The following is a 13,526-nucleotide window of genomic DNA, read 5'->3' on the forward strand; positions in this document are numbered from 1 at the left end:
TTGGGAGTACTGTGCACAGTTCTGGTCTCCATATTATAATAAAGATATAGATTATTTTGCACTAGGGAAGGTGCAAAAATGATTTACTAGGATGATACCAGAACTGTGAGAGGTTATAACTATCAGGAAAGGCTGAACAGGCTGGGGCTCTTTTCTCTGGAAAGAGAAGACTGAGGGGTGACCTGACAGAGGTCTTTTAAGATTATGAAAGGGTTTGATAGGGTAGACGTAGAGAAGATGTTTCCAATTGTGGGGAGAGACCAGAACTGGGGGCTGTAAATATAAAATAGTCGCTAATAAATCCAATCAGGAATTCAGGAGAAACCTCTTTACCCAGAGAGTGGTGAGAATGTGGAGACTCGCTCCCACAAGGAGTGGTTGAGGGGAATAACAGATACATTTAAGGGGAAGCTGGATAAACACATGAGGGAGAAAGGAATAGAAGGATATGCTGATAGGGTGAGATGAAGTAGGGAGGGAGGAGGCTCGTGTGGAGCATAAACACCAGCATAGACCAGTTGGGCCGAATGGCCTGTTTCTGTGCTGTTAATTCTATGTGATTGTATATAATTATCGATAGCCCTGCAGTTGATGATTTATCCACCAGAGGGTGGTGTCCTCACATCAGCTGTTTCCATACAGAAAGACTTGCCTTGATCACACCTCAGGAACATCTCCCTGAACTTCACGCACAGTGAGTTACTTTGGGGGGTTTGTAAACTTTTATTGTGTGCGTGAATGTAGACTCTGACTGAACGGGACTGAACGGAGAGCTCTGTCACAGCCAGATTTATCGGGGTGGAGGATGAGGAGTTGGAAGGTCATGGGTTCAAACTCCCACTCCAGAGACTCGAGCCCACAATCCAGGCCCCCAGTGCAGCGCTGAGAGAGTGCTGCACAGTCGGAGGTGCCGTCTTTCAGATGAGACCTTAAAACGAGTCCCCCGTCTGCCCCTCTCCCGGTGGATGTAAAAGATCCCATTTCCACTATTTCGAAGAAGAGCAGGGGGGAGTTCTCCCCGGTGTCCTGGGGCCAATATTTATCCCTCAAACAACATCATTTAAAAAACAGATTTTCTGGTCATTCTCACATTGCTGTTTGTGGGATCTTGCTGTGCGCAAATTGGCTGTTGCGTTTCCTACATTACAACAGTGATTGCACTTCAAAAAGTGCTTCATTGGCTGTAAAGCGCTTTGGGACATCCTGAGGTGTGAAAGGCGCTACATAAATTGCAATTTTTATATAGTTGATATTCCATGTCTGTGTGTGTTGTGTGTGTGTGTGTGTGTGTGTCAGTCTGTGTGTGTGTCAGTCTGTGTGTGTGTGTCAGTCTGTGTGTGTGTATCAGTCTGTGTGTGTCAGTCTGTGTGTGTGAGTCTGTGTGTGTGTGAGTCTGTGTGTGTGTGAGTCTGTGTGTGGTGAGTCTGTGTGTGTGTGAGTCTGTGTGTGTGTGAGTCTGTGTGTGTGTGAGTCTGTGTGTGTGTGAGTCTGTGTGTGTGTGAGTCTGTGTGTGTGTGAGTCTGTGTGTGTGTGAGTCTGTGTGTGTGTGAGTCCTGTGTGTGTGTGGAGTCTGTGTGTGTGTGTGTGTCTGTCTGTGTGTGTGTGTCTGTCTGTCTGTCTGTGTGTGTGTCAGTCTGTGTGTGTGAGTGTCTGTGTGTGTGTGTGTATTCGTTCAGTACAATAACTTGGCATCAATCCCAGGCTAGTATTTAATACCTGTGTAGAACTTTAGGATATTGTCCTCATGTTGGAATGTCTGGATTCTAGTGGGATTTCTGCTGAATCACGGCGTAAACATCACAGCCCCTTCCCCCCTCCCCCTCCCCCTCCCCCCTCCCCCTCCCCCCTCCCCCTCCCTCTCCCCCTCCCTCTCCCCCTCCCCCCTTCCCCCTCTCCCCCCTCCCTCTCCCCCCTCTCCCCCCTTCCCCCTCTCCCCCCCTTCCCCCTTCCCCCCCCTTCCCCCCTCCCCCCTCCCCCTCCCCTCCTCCTCTCCCCCCCTCCCCCCTTCCCCCTTCCCCCTTCCCCCCTTCCCCCTTCCCCCCTTCCTCCTCTTCCCCCTCCCCCCTTCCCCCTTCATCTCAGCTGTCCTGTGTTCACTTTCTGGTGTCTTTCACCCTATCCAGAGTCGCTGGTTTGCAGTGACTGAATAAATCAAATTGCATTTTTATTACACCAGACTACAACATAATCATCGAATGATACAGCACAGAAGGAGGCCATTCGGGCCCATCGTGCCTGTACCGGCTCTTTGAAAGAGCTATCCAATTAGTCCCACTCTCCCCCCCACCCCCCCCCCCCCAGCTCTTTCCCCACAGCCCTGCAAATTTTTCCTTTTTAAGTATTTATCCAATTCCCCTTTTGAAAGTTATTATTGAATCTGCTTCCACCGCCCTTTCAGGCAGCGCATTCCAGATCATCACAACTCGCTGCGTAAATAAATTACTCCTCATCTCCCACCCTGGTTCTTTTGCCAATTATCTTAAATCTGTGTCCTCTGGTTACCGACCCTCCTGCCACTAGAAACAGTTTCTCTCCTTATTTACTCTATCAAAACCCTTCATGATTTTGAACACCTCAATTAAATCTCCCCTTAACCTTCTCTGCTCTAAGGAGAACAACCCCCAGCTTCTCCAGTCTCTCTCCGCATAACTGAAGTCCCTCATCCCTGGTACCATTCTAGTAAATCTCCTCTGCACCCTCTCCAAGGCCTTGACATCCTTCCTAAAGTGCGGTGCCCAGAATTGGACACAATACTCCAGCTGGGGCCTGACCAGTGATTTATGAAGGTTTAGCACAACTTCTTCCTTTTCTACTCTCTGCCTCTATTAATGAAGCCCAGGATCCCAGTAAGCCTTTCTTAAATTTGGGGGCAGATTTTGATCCTTGCGATGGCCCCCAGTGATGCAGTGGGTTCGAAGAGCACACTTGGGTTCGAAGAGCACACTCGGTGAGTGGTGACCCCCCCACCCCAGCTCTCTTGTGCAGTGAACGGATGGCACTGACCCTGATCTGGTTCTCCTGCTCAGGCCTCAACACCCAGCTGATGGACCTGCTCGAAACACGGGATGACCTGAAGACGGAGCAAGATGCCATGTTGGTCGAAATTGGAGACTTGACACACTGAATGTAAATGAAGGTGAGCGAGTGGGTCACTTAAAGGGGACGGGTATCGACTGTGCTACCCTTAAAGGGGAGGGCTATCGACTGTGCTACCCTTAGAGAGGACAGAAATCGACTGTGCTATCCTTAAAGGGGACAGGTATCGACTGTGCTACCCTTAAAGGGGAGAGGTATCGACTGTGCTACCCTTAAAGGGAGAGGTATCGACTGTGCTACCCTTAAAGGGGAGAGGTATCGACTGTGCTACCCTTAAAGGGGACAGGTATCGACTGTGCTACCCTTAAAGGGGACAGGTATCGACTGTGCTACCCTTAAAGGGGAGAGGTATCGACTGTGCTACCCTTAAAGGGGACAGGTATCGACTGTGCTACCCTTAAAGGGGAGAGCTATCGACTGTGCTACCCTTGAAGGGGAGAGGTATCGACTGTGCTACCCTTAAAGGGGACAGATATCGACTGTGCCACCCTTAAAGGGGACGGGTATCGACTGTGCCACCCTTAAAGGGGACGGGTATCGACTGTGCTACCCTTAAAGGGGACAGGTATCGACTGTGCTACCCTTAAAGGGGACGGGTATCGACTGTGCTACCCTTAAAGGGGACGGGTATCGACTGTGCTACCCTTAAAGGGGACGGGTATCGACTGTGCTACCCTTAAAGGGGACGGGTATCGACTGTGCTACCCTTAAAGGGGACGGGTATCGACTGTGCTACCCTTAAAGGGGACGGGTATCGACTGTGCTACCCTTAAAGGGGACGGGTATCGACTGTGCTACCCTTAAAGGGGACGGGTATCGACTGTGCTACCCTTAAAGGGGACAGGTATCGACTGTGCTACCCTTAAAGGGGACGGGTATCGACTGTGCTACCCTTAAAGGGGACGGGTATCGACTGTGCCGGCCTGAAAGGGGACGGGTATCGACCGTGCTACCCTTAAAGGGGACGGGTATCGACCGTGCTACCCTTAAAGGGGACGGGTATCGACCGTGCCGGCCTTAAAGGGGACGAGTATCGACCGTGCCGGCCTGAAAGGGGACATGTATCTACTGTCCTAGCCTCTCATCCCAGGCAGCTGTCTGTGCACCTATTGTGTATCTCGGTCACAGTGTGTTATGTTTCCAATGGCTGGTTAGTCTGGCCTGAAGTACCCGTCCATGTCGACCTCTCTGATTGGGAGTGTTGCCCAAACCCAACTGTCCCCAATGATACGCCGTCCCACTCACTGTGTCTGCTTGCCTCAGTTGACTCCTTCCTCTGGGTCACAAAGTTCCAGTGCGGTGCAGTGGGAGTGCTGCACTGTCGGAGTTGCCGTCCTGCAGCTGGGAATTAAGACCCAGGGGCCTCGTATCCTCGTCCCGGTGGCTCAGACGGGCATTGAGGAGCTGGGGAGTTCTTCCCAGTGTCCCGGCCAACGTTCCTCCCTCTACCAACATCGCTGCTGTTTGTGGGTGTGGTGGCACAAAATGGCTGCCGCGTTGGTCTACACAGCTGTGAAACTACCAGGGTGAAGCACTTTGAGATGTTTTTGATGTAATAAGATGCTTATCGTATTTTTACTCCTGTAAGTGAACCTTCTTGAGCTCTGATCATGTAGTAGGTGCCAGCCAATGGGTCTGTGGGTAGCACTCGCAGTCTCTCTCTCTCTCGCCTCTGAGTCGGAAGGTCGTGGGTTCGAGCCCCCACTCCAGAGACTTGAGCACATAATCCAGGCCGACACTCCCGGCGCCAGTACTGAGGGAGGCGCTGCGCTGTCGGAGGTGCCGTCTTTCAGATGTAGACGTCACACGTCTGCCCCTCTCAGGTGGATGCGAAAGATCCCACGGCCACCATTGGAAGAGCAGCATGGGGGGGGAGTTCTCCCCGATGTCCTGGGACCAATATTTATCCCTCAACCAACTTTTAAAAAAAAACACAGATGATCTGGCCGCTTATCTCAATGCTGTTTGTGGGATCTTGCTGTGCACAAATTGACGGCCGCGTTTCCTACATTACAACAGTGACCACTCTTCGTTGGCTGTAAAGCTCTTCGGGACGTCCTGAGGGTGCTGAGAGGCGCTGTAGAAATGCAAGTTTGTTCTTTCTCTGGCTCTGTTGCTCCCTCTATAAACTCACCAGCCATTGGAGGAGCTGAACAGACCGTGTCTAATGGATGCCCATTCTTTCCCCCCCCCCCCCCCCCCCTCAGGTTCAGACTATTTCCAGCCAAAGAACAATTAAAGTGAAGAAATCGACGCAATAGGGATGGATTTTATTTTATTTTTTTGCGAATTTTGCACCTGACGGGGAAAATCTCTGATTCCCGTTTCTTGACGCGGGATTGGAATCCAGCCAAGTCACGTGACGTCCCGACTACAAGAGGAAGTGGACGCTGCACCTCCAGACCTGCACAGATCCAGGGGGGGGGGTGGAGGGGGGGCTGGCTGTAGGTGACAATAGGAACAGGAGGGAGGCCATTCAGCCCCTCCAGCCTGTTCCGCCAATTCAATTAGATCATGGCTGATCTGCATCCTAACTCCACCTACCCGGCTTGGTTCCGTAACCCTTAATATCTTCGCCTGACAACAATCGGCAGGGGTGGGGGATTTGGGCACAAGGTGTATTGGCAACTTTGGAGTAGATTATTTGCTGGTTGTGGGGGGGCGGGGGGGGAGAGAGAGACATCTACACTATAGACGGGGCTGCGCTCGTTGTTTTGCATTGCAGGGAGTGAGGTGTATTTCTCTGTGTTTTTGTGACCGTGAGCTGAAACGGCGGAGTGAAAGCTACTTTCAGGCCATTTCCTCATTTTAGTAACAAAGTGAACGCAATAGCCGAGCCAGGCCGACACTCCCCGGTGCCAGTGCTGGGGGAGGTGCTGCGCTGTCGGGAGGCGCCGTCTTTCGGATGAGACGTTAAACCGAGGCCCCCGTCTGCCCTCTCAGGTGGACGTGAAAGATCCCACGGCCGCCATTAGAGGAGGAGCAGGGGAGTTCTCCCCGGGGTCCTGGGGCCAATATTTATCCCCCAACCAACATCACTTAATAAAAAAGCTCTGGGGAAAGAAGTTTCTCCTGAATTCCCGATTGGATTTATTGGTGACTATCTTATATTTACGGCCCCCTAGTTCTGGTCTCCCCCTCAAGTGGAAACATCTTCTCTACGTCTAACCTATCAAACCCCATCATGATCTTAAAGACCTCTATCAGGTCGCCCCTCAGCCTTCCCTTTTCTAGAGAGAAGAGCCCCAGCCTGCTCAATCTTCCCAACTCGTTGCCCCTCGAATTTAGGCCGCTGTATATCACCCCGGGTGTACTGCGAATATGAGTCTGTATTAACCGGCCGGTGAGTTTAGGCAATCAGAATCTTGATCCCACCCCCACCGGGGCAAATCGTTTCTCCGTATCGACCCCCATCGAATCCTTTTAACATTTTAAACACCTCGATCGGGTCACCCCTCGATCGGGTCACCCCTCGATCGGGTCACCCCTCGATCGGGTCACCCCTCGATCGGGTCACCCCTCGATCGGGTCACCCCTCGATCGGGTCACCCCTCGATCGGGTCACCCCTCGATCGGGTCACCCCTCGATCTGCTGAACCCCAGGGAACGCGAGCCGAGTTTATGCGATTCCAAGTGCCTCTTCCCTGCGCTGACCCTTGACCCCCTCCCCACGCCATTTAACAGACCTACAGGATGACCTCCCCCTCCCACTCCCGAGGGTCGCCAACCCCTCCAGGGTTGCCCTGGAGTCTCCAGGAATTGAGGATTAATCTCCGGGTCACTGCTGGGACCAACACGGGAGAGAAAAAAATCACGGGGGCTTGAAAAAAGAATGATTTTTTAAAATATTCTTCGAACACTTTTGTTTATTAGTTATAGAAATATTGGGGGGGGGGGAACAGGCTATTTGACCAGATGAGGCTGTTAGAGGCAGGAGGTCATGTGATGAAACCTCCAGGAATACGACCAGACAGAGTTGGCGACCCCCCCCTCCTTCCATCTACCACTCCATATCGGTGCTCAACCCAACAACCTCCTCCCCAGCTCCACTCATGGTCCTCCCACCTACCCACATGGCCCCAGATAGACAAGCTGGAGCCTTGAGCCTAAGGGTGGAGACCATAAGATTCCTTACAAGCAATCGTCAGAAGGCCTATAACAGCGGGTAACCAGTTCCACTGGTCAATTGGTCGTCTCTCTGATCATTTTGTGATTTTTTTTTAATATTTAAATATATTTTTTATAAATTGCTGGTTTCTTTCTTTACATTGACTGATCGCAACAGGGGCTGTTGGACAGAAAAATTATTCACAACCGAAATAAAATTTTATTAAGCCTGAGAAATGTTTTTTTTTCTCTTTCTCAAAAACTAGTTATCGGCCGTGGCTCAGTGGGTCTCTCTCTCTCTCCCGCCTCTGAGTCAGAAGGTCGTGGGTTCGAGCCCCCACTCCAGAGACTTGAGCGCATAATCCAAGCCGACACTCCCCAGTTCCAGTACTGAGGGAGTGCTGCACTGCCGGAGGTGCCGTCTTTTGGATGAGACGTTAAACCGAGGCCCCGTCTGCCCCCTCAAAAAATATTTCGAAGAAGAGCAGGGGTGTTCTCCACAGTGTCTTGGCCAATATTTATCTCTCAACCGACATCACTAAAACTGGTCGTTATCACATTGTTGTTGGTGGGATCTTGCTGTGCGCAAATTGGCTGCCGCGTTTCCTACATTACAACAGTGACTACACTTTAAAAGTGCTTCGTTGGCTGTAAAGCGCTTTTGGAAGTCCAGTGGCTGCCAAAGGTGCTATATAAATGCAAGTCTGTCTTTCTTTCTTCGGGCCCCCAGTGGCATTACTCATGAATATTACACCATGTTATAGCAACTGGAGTATTACACCACATAACACACAGTGTATAATCCTGCTGCTAAGGTGCATCTCTGCGTAATCAGATCTATGCGTTTTAAGGCCACAAAATGTAATTGCTGCGAAAGAGGACATCTTGAGGTCAGTCAGAGGTTAATTGCTGTTGGTGAGAGAAGTTCGCAGATTGGCGGGTTCTTATAAATTTCCAGCTCCTGGTCAGAAGAAGCAGGAAACGATTGCCTTTTCAAAAACTTTTTTTGACCGTGAGTTGTGACATCTGAAGTGTGATGGACTGACAACTTTATATATTGATGGACAGCTTCTGGCATTGTTCACAGTACGATCGTGTTTTAAAATGGGTAGCCGTGTTATGGCACATAACACGCATTGTATTATTCTGCTGCTAAGATGGAGTTGCGTCCCTTTAAGGCCACAAAGTCTAATTGCTGTTAAGTAAACACAAGGTGAGGTCAGTCGGTTTATTTGCAAGGTGGTAAATGCTCGTTAATTTCAGGTTTGAAAGCTCAACGACTGGTTTGATATCTCTTTAAGACCGTGTTGTATCAGTAACACGGTGTGACTCCATCTTTCTGTCCACCTGGGGTTGCTGTATAACCTGTGGGTGCAGAAACCCCATCTTTCTTTTCCCCTTCTTGGCTCAGGGGTCCTAAGACTAATATTAGCCCCCACCATCGCCAGATTTGCAAACTCAGCACAGACCAGAGGTGGAAGCTAAACGCTTACTGATCTTGATGTCACCATTGCTGGAGTCGTCCCTTTAATAGAGAAGTGGGAAGGTCACCAATGTTTCACTCCAGAGACTCGAGCCCCATAATCCAGGCCGACAGTCCCAGTGCCAGTGCTGAGGGAGTGCTGCACTGTCAGAGGTGCCGCCTTCCAGATGAGACGTTAAACCGAGGCCCCGTCTGCCCCTCTCGGGTGGACGTAAAAGATCCCACGGCCGCTATTGGAAAAAGCACAGGGAGTTGTGCTGGCGTCCTGGACAACATTCCTCCTTCAATCAACACCATCGAAAGTAGATGAACTGGTCATTCATTCATTAGCTATTTGTGGGATCTTCCTGTGCACAAATTGGCTGCCGCGTTTGCCTACACAACAACAGTGACTACACTTCAAAGGTAATCCATTGGCTGTAAAGGATTACCTGAGGATCTGATACGGCGATATATATATGCTATTTTGTTTGCACTTTTTCTCTCATGATACAGGGGACAATTTTTTAAAAATTCATTCTCAGGATGTGGGCGTCGCTGGCGAGGCCGGCATTTATTGCCCATCCCTAATTTCCCTTGAGAAGGTGGTGGTGAGCCGCCTTCTTGAACCACTGCAGTCCGTGTGGTGAAGGTTCTCCCACAGTGCTGTTAGGAAGGGAGTTCCAGGATTTTGACCCAGCGACGATGAAGGAACGGCCGATATATTTCCAAGTCGGGATGTGTGTGACTTGATGGGGGAGGTGAAGGTGGTGTTGTTCCCATGTGCCTGCTGCCCTTGTCCTTGGTGAGGTTGCGGGTTTGGGAGGTGCTGTCGAAGAAGCCTTGGCGAGTTGCTGCAGTGCATCCTGTAGATGGTACACACTGCAGCCACGGTGCGCCGGTGGTGAAGGGAGTGAATGTTTAGGGTGGTGGATGGGCTTTTTTTTGTCCTGATTTGATCCACTGATTTGTGGACGATCTGGGTTTAAAGGACGGCCCTTCCATACGCGAGTATCTCAAAGTGAAGCTGGAGTTGAGGGGACATTAACTGTGACGCACTGCTGCCCAGGACACCCAACCCAGGACAGCCCTACAACAACTACAACTTGCATTTATATAGCGCCTTTAACGATGTAAAACGTCCCCGAGGCACTTCACAGAACCGATTATCGGACAAAATTTGACACCGAGCCACATAAGGAGATATTAGGACAGGTGACCAAAAGCTTGGTCAAAGAGGTAGGTTTTAAAGGGCGTCTTAAAGGAGAAGAGAGAGGCGGAGAGGTTCAGGGAGGGAATTCCAGAGCTTAGGGCCTAGGAAGCTGAAGGCACGGCCGCCAATGGTGGAGCGATGGAAATCGGGGACGCGCAAGAGGCCAGAATTGGAGGAGCGCAGAGATCTCGGAGGGTTGTAGGGCCGGAGGGGGTTACAGAGATAGGGAGGGGCGAGGCCATGGAGGGATTTGAAAACAAGGATGAGAATTTTAAAATGGAGGCGTTGCCAGACTGAGAGCCAATGTGGGTCAGCGAGCACAGCGGGTGATGGGTGAAAGAGAGTTGGTGCGAGTTGGGATACGGGGCAGCAGAGTTTTGGATGAGCTCAAGTTTACGGAGGGTGGAAGATGGGAGGCCGGCCAGGAGAGCATTGGAATAGTCGAGTCTGGAGGTAACAAAGGCAGGGACGAGGGTTTCAGCAGCAGATGAGCTGCGGCAGGGGGCGGAGACGGACGATGTTACGGAGGTGGAAGTAGGCGGTCTTGTTGATGGAACTCAACGACCCTTTCATCCCTTTTAATGTATTTATTTGTTCTAATGTAAGCCGCTGACTGTCTCTACCCCTGCAGCTAAGAGGGTAATTGGCAAATGTTGTTCTTTTATCTCCTGACAGATGGTCCCAATAGCTTCCATTAGCTGTTACGTGCTCTCTGTAAAATGTCCTACCTCTGACCAATTAACTCTCGGCAGAGCAGTCTCCTCGTCCTGTTTTTCCGTCCTGAACAAACAGTTCGGGATCTAAATGTGCCGAGCAAGCAGCTAAAGACCAGCTGTTTATATAATCGGCTCCATTAGCGCACCTCCTGATTCTGAACGTGGTATTTTACTCAAATGTAGAGGGTACAGATTGTAACTGAGCCCAGCGCCAGGCTGGAATACTGTATCCAGTCCTCTTCCCGCTCCTGCACCGTCACCTCTGGAGTTCCCCCCCCCCCCTGCCCAAGGATTTATCCATGGCCCCCTCCTCTTCCTCCATCTACATGTTGCCCCTTGGCGACACCAACCAAAAGCGGGACGTCAGATTCCACATGTACGCTGACGACACCCAGCTCTACCTCACCACCACCTCCCTCGACCCCTCCACTGTCCCTCGTTTGTCACACTGCTTGTCCGACATCCAGCATTGGATGAGCAGATATTTCCTCCAACTAAATGTTGGGAAGACTGAAGCCACTGTCTTTGGTCCCCGTCGCAAACTCTGTTCCCTCGTCCCCGACTCCATCCCTCTCCCTGGCTGAACCAGACCGTTCGCAACCTGGGCGTCCTATTTGACCCTGAGATGAGCTTCTGATCACATATCAGCTCCATCAGCAAGACCGCCTACTTCCACCTCCGTAACATCGCCCGTCTCTGACCCCGCCTCAGCTCATCTGCTGCTGAAACCCTCGTCCCTGCCTTTGTTACCTCCAGACTCGACTATTCCAATGCTCTCCTGGCCGGCCTCCCATCTTCCAACCTCCATAAACTTGAGCTCATCCAAAACTCTGCTGCCCCGTATCCTAACTCGCACCAAGTCCCGTTCTCCCATCACCCCCTGTGTTTGATGACCTACATTGTCTCCTGGTCTGGCAATGCCTCAGTTTAAAAATTCTCGTCCTTGTTTTCAAATCCCTCCATGGCCTCGCCCCCTCCCTATCCCTGTAACCTCCTCCAGCTCCAAAACCCATCGAGATCTCTACGTTCCTCCAATTCTGGCCTCCCCCGATTTTCTTCGCTCCACCATTGGCGGCCGTGCCTTCAGCTGCCTGGGCCCTAAGCTCTGGAATTCCCTCCCTAAACCTCTCCGCCTCTCTCTCCTCAAAACCTACCTCTTTGACCAAGCTGTTGGTCACCTGTCCTAATATCTCCTTATGTGGCTCGGTGTCAAATTTTGTTTGATAATCGCTCCCTTGAAGCGCCTTGGGACGTTTCACTATGTTAAAGGCGCTATATAAATGCAGGTTGTTCACACTCAAAGCGGGTTTTGTGCCCCAGAACCTTGATTTAGGTGAAACAGAGGTTGTATGTAGACTTAAAGGGGTTGGTATTGGCTGAACTCAAGCCTATCCTCCCCCCGTAGGAAGAAGAGGAGGCCATTCAGCCCCTCGAGCCTGTTCTGCCAATCAATGAGATCATGGCCGATCTGTATCTTAACTCCATCTACCCGCCTTGGTTCCATGTCCCTTGCCCAACAAACGTTTACCGATCCACTTTTCCCCGGACATCCAGTCGGAGTGATTGGAGAGCCATTGGGACCATTGTTTGCCATCTTCCCCAGGCCGGGGGCATTCTGAGAGGTCCCGGCTGGTATCAGCTAACTCGACGCAGGGCCGAGGAATTGAACCTGGCACCTCCTCGGGTCTGGAGCGACTCAGGCAGTCGTGGGATAGACTCACTGAGCCATCCATGAGATGGGGGTACAGCCCTGCTGTTGATGTGGTTGGATCTCTGACTGCCTCTGAATAGCTAGCTACTTATGTACACAAAGCAGTCAGCATCCAAATCGTTCTCCAGTTCTTTGAACCCAACACTCATTCTGCTGACGCAAGCTTCCCTCTCTCTCTCTCTCTCTCTCTTTCTCTCTCACCATATTCCTCAACAGCAACATCAGGAACTATTTGAGACTGGGGTCACTAGAAGCAGGCGGACCCTGTAGTGATGCCAGGGGTTCACCCCAAACAATCTCGCGATGCCTCCTGAAGAGTGCAGCTGTAAGGGCAGGTTCGGGCTCAGCTGGGACGCTCCCCACAGTTGAATAGCCACCCCGGCTCAGTTGGGTGAGGTATTGGAGAGAGGCCGGTGCCTGTGGAACTGTAGCCCAGGAAGAGTTAGAGCCTTCAGGGGAGGGTGAGAGAATTGAGGGAGGGAGAATGCAACCTTCAGCCGGGGCTCAGTGGGTCTCTCTCTCTCTCTCTCTCTCTCTCGCCTCTGAGTCAGAAGGTCGTGGGTTCGAGCCCCACTCCAGAGACTTGAGCGCATAATCCAGGCCGACGCTCGCAGTGCCGGTACTGAGGGAGTGCTGCACTGTCAGAGGTGCCGTCTTTCAGATGAGACGTTAAACCGAGGCCCCCGTCTGCCCCTCTCAGCTGGACGTAAAAGATCCCACGGCCGCTATTTCGAAGAAGAGCAGGGGGAGTTCTCCCCGGTTTCCTGGGGCCGATATTAATCCCTCAACCAACATCATTAAAAAAAACAAATGATCTGATCATCATCACATTGCTGTTTGTGGGATCTTGCTGTGCGCAAATTGGCTGCCGCGTTTCCTACATTATGACCACACTTCATTGGCCGTGAAGACGTCCTAGGTTGCTATATAAATGCAAGCCTGCCTTTAAATGACTAACGCAAGGCAATGCAGACTTTTTAACCCACCTGCTCGTGATTTAGTCGCACATCCAGACCATTGTCATCAGAATGGATCGAGCAAGATTTTATAAACGGAGCTTTGTTTTAATTTTTAAGACATGGAAGCACTCAGCACTTCAAAGGAACCAAAGTGTGCAGTCGTGCATCACGTGTACGAACGACCCACAGACACTGGTGTGAGAGGGACTGAGGGTTACATCAGAACGAAGGAGCCAGTGAGCTTCGCTGATGGCTGATTAGC

At 51.2% G+C, this 13,526-nt stretch overlaps 1 long non-coding RNA gene across 1 annotated transcript; it reads left to right on the plus strand.

Moving 5' to 3' along the window:
* Nucleotides 1–3,016: 3,016 nt before the first annotated feature.
* Nucleotides 3,017–7,440, plus strand: LOC137302191 (uncharacterized). The gene is made up of 2 exons (XR_010958435.1): nucleotides 3,017–3,136; nucleotides 5,304–7,440. It is a non-coding gene; the product is annotated as an uncharacterized lncRNA (long non-coding RNA).
* The last annotated feature ends 6,086 nt before the right edge of the window (nucleotides 7,441–13,526 follow it).

The sequence above is a fragment of the Heptranchias perlo genome, chromosome 35, assembly GCF_035084215.1.
Source record: "Heptranchias perlo isolate sHepPer1 chromosome 35, sHepPer1.hap1, whole genome shotgun sequence".
Taxonomy (NCBI): Eukaryota; Metazoa; Chordata; class Chondrichthyes; order Hexanchiformes; family Hexanchidae; genus Heptranchias; species Heptranchias perlo.